A 14,786-nucleotide genomic window follows, 5' to 3' on the forward strand; every position below is an offset into this window, starting at 1 on the left:
AGCTCCTCGCCATTTCCCTTTACAACACTGAACACCCCATGTGCACCAATTATTCCCTCAACTGCCACATTACTCACCTTTGCATTCAAATTACCCATCACTATAACCCGGTGCATCACAGCTGCTAACACACTCACTCAGCTGCTTCCAAACATTAGCCTCTCATGATCTTTCTTCTTATGACCTGGTGCATAGGCACCAATAATCACTCATCTCTCTCCATCCAATTTCAGTTGTACCCACATCAATCTAGCGTTTACTTTCTTACACCCTATCACATACTCCCACAATTCCTGCTTCAGGAGTAGTGCAACTCCTTCCTTTGCTCTTGTCCTCGTACCAACCCTGACTTTACTCCCAAGACATTCCCAAATCACTCTTCCCCTTTACCCTTGAGCTTCGTTTTACTCAGAGCCAAATCGTGCAGGTTTCTTTCTTCAAACATGCTACCTATCTCTCTCTTTTTTTCATCTTGGTTATGTCCACACACATTTAGACACCCCAGTCTGAGCCTTCGAGGAGGACGAGCACTCCCCGCGTGACTCCTTCTGTTTCCCCTTTTAGAAAGTCAAAAATGTAAGGAGGGGAGGGTTTCTAGCCCCCAGCTCCCGTCCCCTTTAGTCACCTTCTGCAATATATATATATATATATATATATATATATATATATATATATATATATATATATATATATATATATATATATTTATGTATATTGTCATACTGTTCGCTATTTCCCGCGATAGCGAGGTAGCGTTAAGAACAGAGGACTGGGCCTTTGAGGGAATATCCTCACCTGGACCTCTTCTCTGTTCCTTCTTTTGGAAAATTAAAAAAAAAAAAAAACGAGAGGGGAGGATTTCCAGCCCCCCGCTCCCTTCCCTTTTAGTCGCCTTCTACGACACGCAGGGAATACGTGGGAAGTATTCTTTCTCCCCTATCCCCAGGGAATATATATATATATATATATATATATATATATATATATATATATATATATATATATATATATATATCCGTATTGTACAGTTACGTTCTGTAAAATGCTATCTGCTGGTTGCGTGAGCCTATGGGAAATAACTATTGGAGACCCTGTTGCTCACCAGCGTAGGACGAAGGGTATTCGATCACACAGTACTACGCAAGGGTCCCGGGTTCGATCCTGGCTGTTGGAGGTTTGTATGCTATATGGAAGTGCGCGTTCATTTGCACTATAACGGAAAACACCTGAAAATTACAATAACTTATGAAAATGCACAACCGCAGGTCCTCACCCTTAGGTCCAACCAGCCTCCGAACAGCCCTCACGTTCCTCCCTCTCTCCTCATAGACGCAGATCCCAACTTTCTTCCTAGTTCTGCAGGCGCCTCATCACTAGTGCGGTGGCAAGCAGTACAGGGCTAGTCACGGGCATCACCTCGTATCTTAAGCTAAGTTAGAAGTAAAAGAGGAAAGACCATAAAGATTGTAGTATTATTTGAATACATTCTAAATAAGGTCATTACATCCTCGAAAAATGTGAATATTTTCCCTAGAGCGTGTCGGTGGTGAACGTTGTGGTTGATGGTTCAAAACATCTGCAGTCGCTCCAAGTCCCCTCCAGGCACACTGCCTGCCTCTCCCTCACATGCATTAGCGTTCGGGTCTAAATGATCAGCGTTATTTACGGAGGAGCTCGGCAAACAAGCTGGAAACTGGAGTTATTTGCCAATCAGACGGATCGACCAATTAGCGCGATCACTCGCGCTCCATTGGCTGAATAAATATCTTACACGAAGTCGTTATCCATGGCTGAGTTGTAGGCTGTCATATGAAGAATTATCAGTGATGTTATGTACAACCAGATATGTGCTCCCACCCAGCCCTCACTATGTTGGTGTACCTTCACTCTGTTACTGTACCGCCAATATGTATTGCTGTACGCTCACTCTACTGTCGTACCATCACTGTGTTATTGTACAATCAATGTACCGGTGTACCGTGAGTTTGTTGCTATACCTCTACTCTTGCCGTACCATCAGTGTGTTGCTACACCGTCAGTATCAACTTACCCTCACATCCTCAGGTCTCTGCAGGTACTGGCTTCTCATGTTGCCACTTGTGGACCATATCTCCATTATCAGGAGAGGGCGCTCGCCGCGTCTCGTGTCTTCCCCTTCATTAGGCATCTTCCTGGTTTATATTACCAGCGCCGGGCCTCACCTGCAGGGGACTCAGGACGACTACGAGTCGACACTGATCTCGTGTATGGTAGTTTTTGTACATTGCTGCTGAGAACTGGTCTCTACTATTTTTCATGGGAAAAAGGAGGGGGAAAAATATAAGATGTGTACTCAAGTTTGACACAGTGATCAGTTGAGGGTTTCGTATGCATCGTGGTCAAGTAGAGGAAGTGGATGGCTTTATACTTGAGGAGTGAACGACCAAATGAGCTCACCTGAACATAGAAAAAGTTAGTGAAACGGGAGGTAGGAAAAAACAAACGAAGATCATACCTCATTAGAAAAAAACACAATAATAAAGAAGAAAAAGAAGAAGAGAGAGAGAGAGAGAGAGAGAGAGAGAGAGAGAGAGAGAGAGAGAGAGAGAGAGAGAGAGAGAGAGAGAGAGAGAGAGAGAGAGAGAGAGAGAGAGAGAGAGAGAGAGAGAGTAGTTTTGAGAGAGGTAGTTTTGTAGATGAAGACGAGAGAACCAGACGTAAAACGTGAGGACATTAAATGACACCAGCCACCATAATAAGCTCATCATATGCTCACACAGGTCAGGCAGATCCCGCGGGATCTGGCAGTCGATGGAAAAGAGCAACAGTGTAGAGGTGACACGAATCATACCAGATATTGCTGAAGATCGTGACTCAAAACTTACAAAGGAGATCAAATCGAGTCTAGTCTCTCCTAAAGGATAAACATAACAGGAAGGAAGGGGAGGAGACTCGCCCAGGGAGATGCTAAGGCTTCACGATACACCGTTGGAGGCTCGAGTCACGGACAAAAAGTCCACATCAAGGTCGACCTTAATTGAAACATAAAGAGGTTAATGAAAGGGAAAAAGAAGAGACAAGGGAAAATATTTACGAATATTTTCAGAAGCGAAGAGCCTGTCCTTTATAGACGTGTCAGGTCATAGTTATTGGGAAGGACATGAAAGGGTAGAGAGTTCCAAGGCTTCGAGGTGTAGGGAAAGAAAGTTACCAAAACGGCCCACCCTTGAGTTGCCAACGGCCACACAGTAATCATGTGACACAGCAGCTTACCGAGTACTGGAAGCACAATCAGGATGGCTCACCAGGCAGCCATGCAAGCCCTCCTTAGCTAAAGATGGCAAACTTCCTATATTGTAATCATAAAGACTCACTCCACTGGACGTCACAATTTACCACCCCGTGAATGCGAGTGAATCCAAGTCTTGTATATATTCTGAGGAGTTCAGATGCCTATGAAGACAAAGGGATCGAAATACTGCATACTTGGATCTGTGCCATACAGGGTCAGATTTTTACATATCTATAAACATCAGAACTCGCTGCTTATCTTTCGAGCCACTATGCCTGGCACCGTCCAGTGGAGTGTGTCTATTAATAATGTGGAAAATTATCAATTACTAGGCCCAATATGTCATCTGCAGCGTCCAGTCACGCTAGTAATCCACTCGTATTTATATTCTTGAAATATTTCACATTACTTTGTTGTTTAATAACCCTACATTTCCCCTCTCCTTCATATCCCTGCCATTAAGGTTTTGTCTTTCGTGAGGCTACGGCTTAGAAAATGTTCTAACCAGATCTTCTAGATAGTCTTTGGCACTTGCCTCTCCAAACCCTCTCCATATCTGTCTTTTCATAAAGGTAACGTGACTGATGATCTAAAGATGGCTAGGGTTGTACCTTTGCACAAAAGGAAAACACACGATGATACATACAGGCCTGTGTACCAGGTACATGATATAATTTCTAAAGTGTTCGAAGGTAGTGTTCATAACCAGCTAAATGACTGTCTTGTAGAACATAGTTTGTTTTAGGCGTTCCAATCTGCATTTAGATCGTCATATTCCATTGATATATGTTTAATACATCTCACACATTATCTTTAAGTCAAATGTGATAAAAAGTTATCATACGGATATCGTGATACTAAATTCAGAGAAAGCTTTCCATACAGTAAATCATGATTAAAATGTATTGATCTTAATGAAATGTGTGTACTTTGGTTCCATTTATATTCGACAGGAAGGCCATAGGAGGAAGATATTTATGGTGCACTGTCTCATGGTACGCTTATAACGTGGGGAGTTCCACAAGGGTCCATACTTGGGTCTCTTCTGTTTCTAGTTTATATGAACAACGCACCGATGGTTGTGTTGAAGTGTAAACATCTACGTGTCTGTAGACAATTCGGTGACTGAGGAGACCCTGTGTGTGGAGATGGAATTACATACTGAATGGCTAACAAAGAACAAGTTGTCACTGTATTTAGGTACAAATGAGCACATTTTGTTTGCTTGAAAACAACGACAGAAAAAAAAATCTTGATCCATCAAAGTTTTGTGTGACGGACGTGAAAACGAATTGAGGTTACATGTATAAAACAAAATCGTTTTGATTGAATGAATCAGGTGCTAATGATCTTAACGTATTTGTAGCTAATTTCTATTTCTGCTACATGAGTACTAGCAAATATTCACTTCTTCAACGTTAGTTTTTAGTCACTATGACAGAATTCTATTTTCATGTAGGTCATTTGTATGTTTGAACTCTATTAGAATTCTAAACCTTGTGCTAACAGTAACTGAAGTGTATACTGAGAACCAAATTGGAAATAAGTGTTTTTGTATATATAACGTGCAATTTTCAGTGATATATATATATATATATATATATATATATATATATATATATATATATATATATATATATATATATATATATATATATATATATATATTCGGGCAAATCAATTGAAAATATATTTCAAAATCAAGATACAAATGAAATTGTAAAACTCAACTCTTAGATCATTCTTTACAGTGGAAACACCAATTCCATAAAAGTAGAACAAGATCACTTATAATGATAATGCACGTTTTGTTTCAGTTATATATCACTGAGGAAAAAAGAAATTCATACAATGATATCCACAGTATAAAAGACACCCCTATATCAACCTATTTTCTTCTGGGTAACTATCTCAGAAAACGTTAAGTATCCCTAACTCTTAGAAATTCAATTTATATTAAACAAATTCTAGATAAAACGTTTTAAGCAAAGAGAATAAGCGAAATATGACGTTCGACTTTAATTTCTGCTCGAAAGTCACATTTACCACTGAATTTTCAAATGTAGGACCGATGTGAACGCTGCACCAATGCAACAACATCTTTCTGCCTTATTGATTAGAAGGAAGAATTAAGATCTTTGGATGAAAATAAGCGGGAATATAAGGTATAGAAAAGACTATTCATAAACGAAGCCAATAAGAATGAGGATATATGTGCACGGAGCCAGAGTGCACAAGAGAAGCTTGACGAATGCTCCCATACCTTCCACTATCTCCAAACTTTTTGAAAGTCTGTTCGACTGCCCACTTTCTTATTCATTTAGACTCATTTCTGTCTTTTCTTCTTTTTCGGTATTACATGGATCATGTATTGTATGTAGCCCTTAATATACTCAAAAAATTTGGAAAGATGCGGCTTAAGTCTTTGCTTTCCAAAGCTTCTCATTACATAAAATCCTTCTTAGTCGGTCCAGTGTGATAGTTGCTGACGGTGTGGCTGTCTTCCCCCTCTTAACCTATATCAACAACGGTGTTCTTCAGGGTTCTGTTGTATCGCCTACTCTCTTTCCTCCATGAATGATTTCATATCCTCAACAATGAGACCTATTCTCTCCTCCACTGATGACTCCACAGTACACAATTCATTTCCTAATGTATTTCTTCCCTTAATTTAGACCTATGTAGCATCTCAGGATGAAGAAGTAGTAAACTGCTCGTATTCATTAATACAAAATCGCAATATCTATCAGATCTTTCTGTAAATTCCACTCATTTCTTATCAGTCGTTAATATATCTATCAGATCTTTGTATGCAGTCTGTTGTGGATGAGAGAGCTTGGGAAGTGAGTCAGTTGTTTTTCGCTGATGATACAGCGCTGGTGGCTGATTTATGTGAGAAACTGCAGAAGCTGGTGACTGAGTTTGGTAAAGTGTGTGAGGTTCCTGCAATGCTTAAGAAACCTGCCAGATCCACCGAGAGGGTCCATATATAAGCTAGAAAATATTATGTGTGTGTGTGCGTGCGTATGCAAAGAGTGCAGGGGAACTGAGGAGCAAGTGATAGGTGTCTTCTTATGGTAGCTGCAACGTGGGCAAGAGGAGTGTTGGGATCTGTTGAAAATTTGTTTACAGTGTTGCAGGAGTGCATGACGTCCACAGCATTGACGGGAAAGTGTGGCATGTGTTTTTAGGGCGAGTGTGGCTTGAGAAGTGTGTACATCTGGTGAGCTGGGAGGTTGGCTGCTTTGTGCTAGTTCGGTTACCTCATGGAATATATATTCCATTAGTTTTCTCTTTGTTGAGGATGAGGAGATCTGTGAGTCGAAGTTACTGAAGTGTGAGGCAGGGGTAAGATCTTGATTTCTAGCTGCGGTTGGTGAATAGGTATATAGCGATTTGTGTGGTAGAGGGTCGAGTTTCATTGCAAAGTATTGAATGGCGAGCATTTGGGAGTGAGATTGTATCGGGAGGATCTTTGGCAGCCAGTGATTGTTCTGAGTGCACTGTATTGTGTGGTTTGCATCTTTGTTATATTTGCTTTTGAAAGGAAGGACGACTAGGAAGGTGCGACGTAGTTCTTAGTGGATCTGGAGAATTGTTTGCATACGATGTTGAGGGATTCTTTTTCTTGTCCAAATCTGGTTTTCTTTATTCGTTCGAAGGCACTTAGTTTGTGTTGCTTTTGTGTAGATGTTTTCTTTGGTGGGAATGATTCTCTACTCCATGTGACTGGAGGGTGTGTCGGGTTTGCATGAGTTTACATGAGAAAGATAGACAACAGGAGGCATGATTGGCCCACGACTCGGTTGTCTGACAAGAAAGAAGTAGATTTTAGCTTGACAAGAAAATGTAATTCCGCTCAGGAGTTTTTTTTAAGCTATCACCGACTCCCCTCTGCTGCACATTAGCCTTCTATTGTCTCCGTTACCGCTGTCGTTTATACAGTGTATTTTTGGCGTTCATCTCAGAGCATACCTGAATTTATATTTTTCTAAACGACTTTTGAAAGTATTTTTAGTCTTAGCATTCACTACACCTGACGGTAACTTATGCCAATGCTCAACACACCTATAGGAAAAAAAGATTTTCCCACGTCCGTACATCTTTTAGCTTTGAGTTTTATTCCAATTTTCCTGGTATTTCGAAAAGATGTTCGTAATTTGGTTTATCGAATTTGTTAAGAATTTTGAACACTTGGACTAAGTCGCCGTGAAGTCTATGTTTGTTAAGGGAGAAGAGATCCAATCATTATAGCCACGCTTCGTATGCTAGATTTCTAAAGGATGGGATCACTTTTGTTGCGCGTCATTGTACTCGCTCTACCTTTTTCCCTCGTCATTTCTTATAGCTTGAGGATCAGAAATGGACTGCATATTCAAAGTGTGGTCTTCATAAAGAATCATAAAGTGTGAGAAAATTTTCTGGTGTCTTTTAATCTATGTTCCTGGCAATGAAACCTAACATTTAGTTGCCTATTTTACTTGTTGCTTGACACTGTTTAGTGTATTTCATATTGTTGCTAATGACAAGTCCAAAGTTCTTTTCTTCATTACTTTAGTTGGAGAGTTTCCGAATAGTTTGTAGTCGTGACGTATATTATCGTCTCCAAAGTGCATAACCTTACACTTGTCTTCATTAAACTTCATTGGTCATCAGTTTGACCATTCTGCTAGTAACTTAAGATCTCTTTGAGTCATTTCGCAGTCCCACCTGTTTACAGCTTTAGCTTCTAGTTTAGTATTTTCAACAAATTTGGAGATCTTAGATATGAGACCGAGTTCTAGGTCATCAATGTATATTATGAAAAAGATTGGGCCTAGGACCGACCCCTGTGGTACACCACTGGTTATATCTAACCAATCTGAGCCTTCGCTGCTTGATACTACACACTGCTTTCTTTCATGTAGGCCATTATGTGATCCAGGTACAAAGTTCTTCACGGATCATGTGTGTTTTGAGTGTAAGCAAAAGTCTCTTGTGAGGTACAGACATTCTGTTCTAGCTGGCTCATTGTACCATTTGTGTATTATATAGTTGCATTTCTATTGCTACTACTGTGGTGTCAGGGTGTTGTGATGTGATCGTGATTGTCTTTGGATGAATTTACTATAAGACTACACACACATACTGAATATTTACAATGTACATTAAGATATCTTGCTTAATTGTGAATGCTCGTCTTCCTGCTCTAAGCAGGACTCTTGTATTCTATGAATGTGAACTATAAATACGGAGGCTGGAGCGTGTACCAGAGTGCTGAGGGAAGCACGCTCCTCCTCCCCCTGTATTACGAAGCTCATCTCTCCCACCAGGAAAGTACACGTATTACTTACTGCTTACTTTTGCGACATCTCCACTCCATCTCCCCTGTGGTAGGTGTAGAAACATATGATTGGTATTTCTGAGTCTTAGGCAGGGATCATAACTACAGATTTTCCCACGGCTTACACAATGCCATAATACTCTCTAATTGTGATGGTGATCATAAAGTAAGCGGCGGTGTCTTGCTCTTTCTTAAAGCTCACCTTATTCCTGTGATGAAAAATGTTGTCCCCGTTGATGATATCGACGTCTTTTATGTAGAAATCAGACATAAGCTTCATAAGGAAATAACATCAGGACTAGTTGATTTGTCCCTCGGTCAGATCCCTGAAGTTGACGAGACTTTATGATCAGTGATCAGAAATTTGAAACGAACACGACTCGATCATCCTGGGATATTTTAACGTACCGGGATCTAAAGGGGAGGATTCCGTCTTCAGTAGCTCCGAGAGCGGAGTGGACTATACCGGAGTTGCTCGATTGTTGCCTTAACACATCTAGTTGAGAAACCGACTCACAACAAGAACATGGTAGATTTAGTCCTGGATACAAACGGGGATCTTGTTGATAATGGTGAAGTTGGAGGAAAGTTTGGTTGAAAAGATCACCGACAAGTTACTTTTGAGGCAAGTCAACACGAAAGTTGCGATAGAATAAAAGGGTTTAGACTTGCAAAGTTTACTGATCATCGAAATTGCTTTTGACAGTCAAGTCTGGGATGATATCGACAATGAAAACGAAATGAATTGGAAAACTTCATTAAAACTCTCAAAGCAGAGGAAGTGGAGCTAGTGTGCCAGTGCGTAGTAGACGGTATTTTTCCTAAAACGAATCCAAAATGGTGGAATGACGAATAAAGAAATGTACATTTTCTACAAAAGTGAAGCCCAATAATCAACATCTTAGGTTAAGGTATGAAAATTACATAGAGAAACACAGAGATATATTCAAAAAGTAAACGTCAGTTTGAAGCGTACATCACCGAGAATAACAAAGAAGTTCTTATGTTGCAAGCAAGAGAGTCATCACCCATTTAAGTGGTCCAGTAATTACGGAAATACAACAAAAAACTGCATGACTCATAGCGGGATGTGAACTCTATTACCATTTAGTGTAGAGTTCAACATATCGCCAGTAAGAACGAGAAGGTAAGCTGCGGCCAATTCCTGTTGAGATACAAAATGTAAATTAGGAATAACTTGGACGTAATAGCCTCTAGTGACCTAAAGTCAAGGAAGCAGGACCCAGAAACAATAAAAAAAGAGCGAGTAAAATTCTTGGATTCATGGGTAAGGTTTTCGAATTTAAGTCCTTAGAAACCATGTTTACTCTTTACAAGTCATTAGTGCGTCCCTATCTTTATGTTCAGATTTGATCTTCCTACTTATAGAAAGACATAGTCAGGGTGAAGAGTACGCAGCTACCAAGATGATTCCCGGACTGAAGAACAGATTCTATGAGAGCCGACCACAAGACTTGAAGTCATTCTGCTTAGGAAAGAGTAGGTTAAGGGGTATTCGATTACAGGTATCAAAATGATCAAACACTCGTTGATGACTTTAATCTGATAAGCAACTAAGCGTGATATACTTGATTTTATTCGTAGTAATGAATATAAACTCGTGGGCAAACGGTCAGCTTCGAATGAGGCGATTGTTTTCATATGGAATGATTTGCCATTTACGGTAACTGAAAACAGTATTTTCGACACTAGAATTGATTACTCCTCCCTCCCTCCCTCGTCACGTGAACAGTGCGTGGATTTTTATCGCTGAATCATCTGCTTGTTCCTTTACTCTTACCACATTATCTGTATCTGACATCTCCCACTATCGCAATCAACCTCGATAAGACCCAGTGGTCTGTTACTGTCTGATTTCCTTTGTATTCCTTCTCATACTGAGGTCTTGGTCTGTGTGCGGTAGAAGAAGGATCATGCTGAGGCCTTGGTCTGTGTCTGGCAGTGAGAGGATCATGACCAGGAAATTATCTGGTGCGTCGCGGGAAAGGACGCCAGGCTCGGGTCCTTTCTTTTAATGTCGATGTTCAGGTCACTGGCGAGAGTCTTAATGTAGGCTAAGTCTTAAACGAAATATAAAAAGGGTTAAAAGACGGAGAAATGGTAGATAGGAAAGAAAATAAAAACATGAGTAGTTAAAGACATCCAAAATTTAGCGGCGTAAGGAAAGAAGCAAATGTTACAGCAACTCACCCATAAGTCAACCACCACACAATAATCATAGGACGTTGTGGATTGCTGAGTATAATGTGGTGCAGGTGATGGCAGGGGAACACAAGTAGTCTAGGGAGAAGAAACCATAACGATATCTATAAAAGAGGGAGAGAGAACTACTACTGAGCAGTTGGACAAGTTGAAAATTCGGATTGCTTTAAACTCGACTTTATCAAGTATGGAAAAGTTGAACTTCTCCGGACGTGAAAACGGGAATCCGAACAAACATGAATCACTCACATGTATAACCAGAGCAACGGCTCAGCAGACGACAATTTTCAGCAACTGAAAAACTTAGTTTTTGAAACATTAACAGATTTCGCCCCCCCCCTGTTTGTTTCTATGGACCGAACGTTTACAGTACAGATGAGATACAATAAAACATTATCTCGACAGTATATCACCTGAGCGGCCAACTATTTCTAACCTGGCAGAAGAGCGAATGAATTATTGGCAGCTACGTATGTGGGTCAGTGGTCACGTTCATATGTCGTACAGACACAAGACAAATTCTTCGTCGTGATCGACTCGGTCTTGCAACATCACAGAACATAAACATTTCATCCCGTGTAGTGAACGTGGAGAGGCTGCTGTTTGGAGAGGTTGGCTGTTTCCCTCACAAAAGCCATAATACCAATATGTTTGTAATAATCATGTACATCAATTTACGAACAGGATGTTCCAAGAAAGAGTCCAGGTCCTTAGACTTCTCTGTGGAAGGATAACCAAAACAGCCTATTATACCTTATTATCTTTACTGATGATAAATTGTGTTGAAGGAGAGATTATCATCACCCTCTCTGCTGGAAACGTGATGCTCATCTTCTTTCTTCCACATCTTCGTGAATACGACGTCCACTTCATCTATTACCATTATCCTCAATAATGTTCAAGTCAAACGTGTCAGGTAAGCCCACGTAATAAGATGAGTTATCGTGTACGCTTCGCACACTCTGATGGTTACTGGCCTCTACAATGAAAAAAGGAAAACAAGGATTAATGTACCGATGCTAGAGAGTGAGTTCTGGATAATCATTACCCTTGTAGCAGCAGGTAGACTTTCTGAAAATGAGACCCAACATATGAAATAATCACATTCAACTCTCAGAGGCAGCGCATCCCATATATGAGATATCAGAAGTCATTGGGTTAATGTTTGTATCTAAACGTTTATAATGAGTAGGATAAGTGTTCAGTGCATGCCGGAGGATGTCGAAACCAACCCGATCGTTTAGTATTGATGAGATAAAAAGTAACCAAGCAATCCAGATACAGAGGATCTGAGATGGTTCGTGGCATCATTCCTTAATCAGGAAGGTTTTACTTCCCTGGGCGGTTGGTGTCAAAAACCTACTGACACGGAGGGTGCAAGATGGTTCCAGTCGTTAGTTTAACAATCGTAAGTCAGGATGGTAGCACTTTCCTCAGCAGCTGTTGCATACAAATCTGCACGTATTTCTACTCGTACCACATATCTCTTCCACTATGACCAAGAGCCTCGATGGGACCCCTTGGTCTACTGATGTTTACATTTCTTTGTATTGATTCAACAGGGAGGGTGTGAGATGGTTCAGGGCATCATTTCAACAGGGAGGGTGTGAGATGGTTCAGGGCACCATTTCAACAGGGAGGGTGTGAGATGGTTCAGGGCACCATTTCAACAGGGAGGGTGTGAGATGGTTCAGGGCATCATTTCAACAGGGAGGGTGTGAGATGGTTCAGGGCACCATTTCAACAGGGAGGGTGTGAGATGGTTCAGGGCACCATTTCAACAGGGAGGGTGTGAGATGGTTCAGGGCACCATTTCAACACTCTTAAGTCAGGAGGGGAGTACGTCCCTGAGCGGCTGGTATCTACTACAGCCTACTGACACAGAGGGTGTAAGATGGCTCCGGGCATCAACACTTGTAAGTTGGGACGGTTGTATTACTTGAGGCGATTACTGGTATATGTGATGAAAGACTGACTTTTGGAAATGCTGTACTAGAGGTGTGGTACACTGGCAGACCTGAGGGATGTAAGGCGGACATCAGAATATTAGCGATAGAAGGTGTGAGCGTGTGCGTGACGGGTTGAATATAGCTGTGTTTGAAGCATAGAGAAAACATTCGATTTTAGCTCACTAGAATTTACTTGTGGACGACTGTCACATGACTGGTGTTACGTGCCAAGAATAAATGAGTTGGGGAGCATGTCAGAAAGATGAATGAGCATAATTAGGGAGAATAAGAATGACAGTATTGTTCTGAAAATGATGATAAGATTTATGCACCACGAACACCTTAGTCATCTATTAACTCATACAAACACTCAGGATTTGTGTATGGTGGATGGAATGGACTCTGAGACGTAGGTGCAGATATACCAGTGCAGACACGATCAAAAAAGAGTTGGTGGTGTTGATGGTAAGACTGTATGTTGATGAACTATAACAGCTGATATGGAGAGATGATATGTTAACCACAGTGGAAAGCGTCAGGTGTAAGCCTGTGTAATGTTTGTGAACGAGAAACATGTGTACAGGGCGTGACAGAAGTCTTATGAATGACATCAACGTATTTACATTTATTTTTCTGGAAAGAAAAGCTATGAAGAAGAACACCCTAGTGGAACCGGTTTTTGAAAAGTTCATGAAAAAGGGATTAACAAAAAACAAGACACACGAAATGATGACATGACAGTGAAGTATAAGCAGGGAGTCGGATGACAGTGAGGAGGAAGACATGAACCTACAGAAATAACAGAAACAAAGGGTTGAATACAACAACGTGCGACCAGAAGAAAAGACGGAAACGGTTCAGTCTCTCGTGTAATGTTAATACCCTCTTGGATAAATCAAACGACGTATGTTTGGCCTCACGTCCAGGACTTATCCATATTTCGAGACGACCTCAGCTAACAGCAATGCTCAGTAACAACATGAGTAATTCAAGGGAAAACAGAGGTGTGGTCTGATCAAATATTAGCGTCAGGCAAAAGAATTGCAGTCTAAATCAACACTGAAATTGTCTTCGCTTGACGTTACCTTTTACGTACATCAGCTGAAACATCGACCCCAGTGAATCTCAGTTTCATTCTGGCTTCTCCGTAGAGCCAAGGTCTGATGAAACACTCACACTGGCACCCTGGCCTCGCCAGTCAGCCACCCTTGCACCCTGCCTTCGCCAGAGCCAGCCATGTATGTACCCTGCCTTCGTCAGAGCCAGCCAGCCCAGGACCTTGCCTCCGATATAACCAGCTAGCCCTGAACCGTACTTCGGCCGGAGCCAGTCAGTCCCGAATCGTACCTTCCCTCCGCCAGAGATAACCAGCCCTGGATTGTACTTCCTCTATAGCCAGCCATCCATGGAACGTACCTCCGTCAGAGTTAGTCAGCCTGAATATGTTTGCTGTTTGCAGATGATACAAGGGTCATGAGGGAAGTGAAAAAGCGAGGAAGATTACATCAGCTTACATGGGAACCTAAACAGACTCCATAGTTGGTATGAATTGGAGACGATGAAACTAAGCTCGAGCAAATGTAAAGTATAAATGACGAGACAGAGCGAAGGACGGCCGTGATATGATTATTATCTAGCAGGAAATACGCTTCAGGATTCTGTGTGTGAGAAGAATATGGGAGTCGACATCGTCTTTAACCTGTTGCCAGAGTCCCATATTAGGAGACAGAGTTTCTCCTGGTAAATTTCAGAAAAGCTCTCAAGTATGCGGATAAAGAAATGTTTACCAAGCTATTCGTGTGGTACGTGAGGCCAAAACTAGAATATGCTTCTCAGGTTTGGTCACCGCACCTAAAGAATCACAAAACGCTAATAGAGAAGGTACAAAGGAGGGCAACGAAGATAGTACCAGAATTAAGAGAGGCAAGCAACAGGGAAAGGCGGTAAATCTAACAGCCTTGGAAGAGAGAGAACTGACGGGTAATCTGATCACAACCTTTAAGTTTTGAAAAGAGATCAA

This window comes from Panulirus ornatus, chromosome 35, assembly GCF_036320965.1.
Source record: "Panulirus ornatus isolate Po-2019 chromosome 35, ASM3632096v1, whole genome shotgun sequence".
Taxonomy (NCBI): Eukaryota; Metazoa; Arthropoda; class Malacostraca; order Decapoda; family Palinuridae; genus Panulirus; species Panulirus ornatus.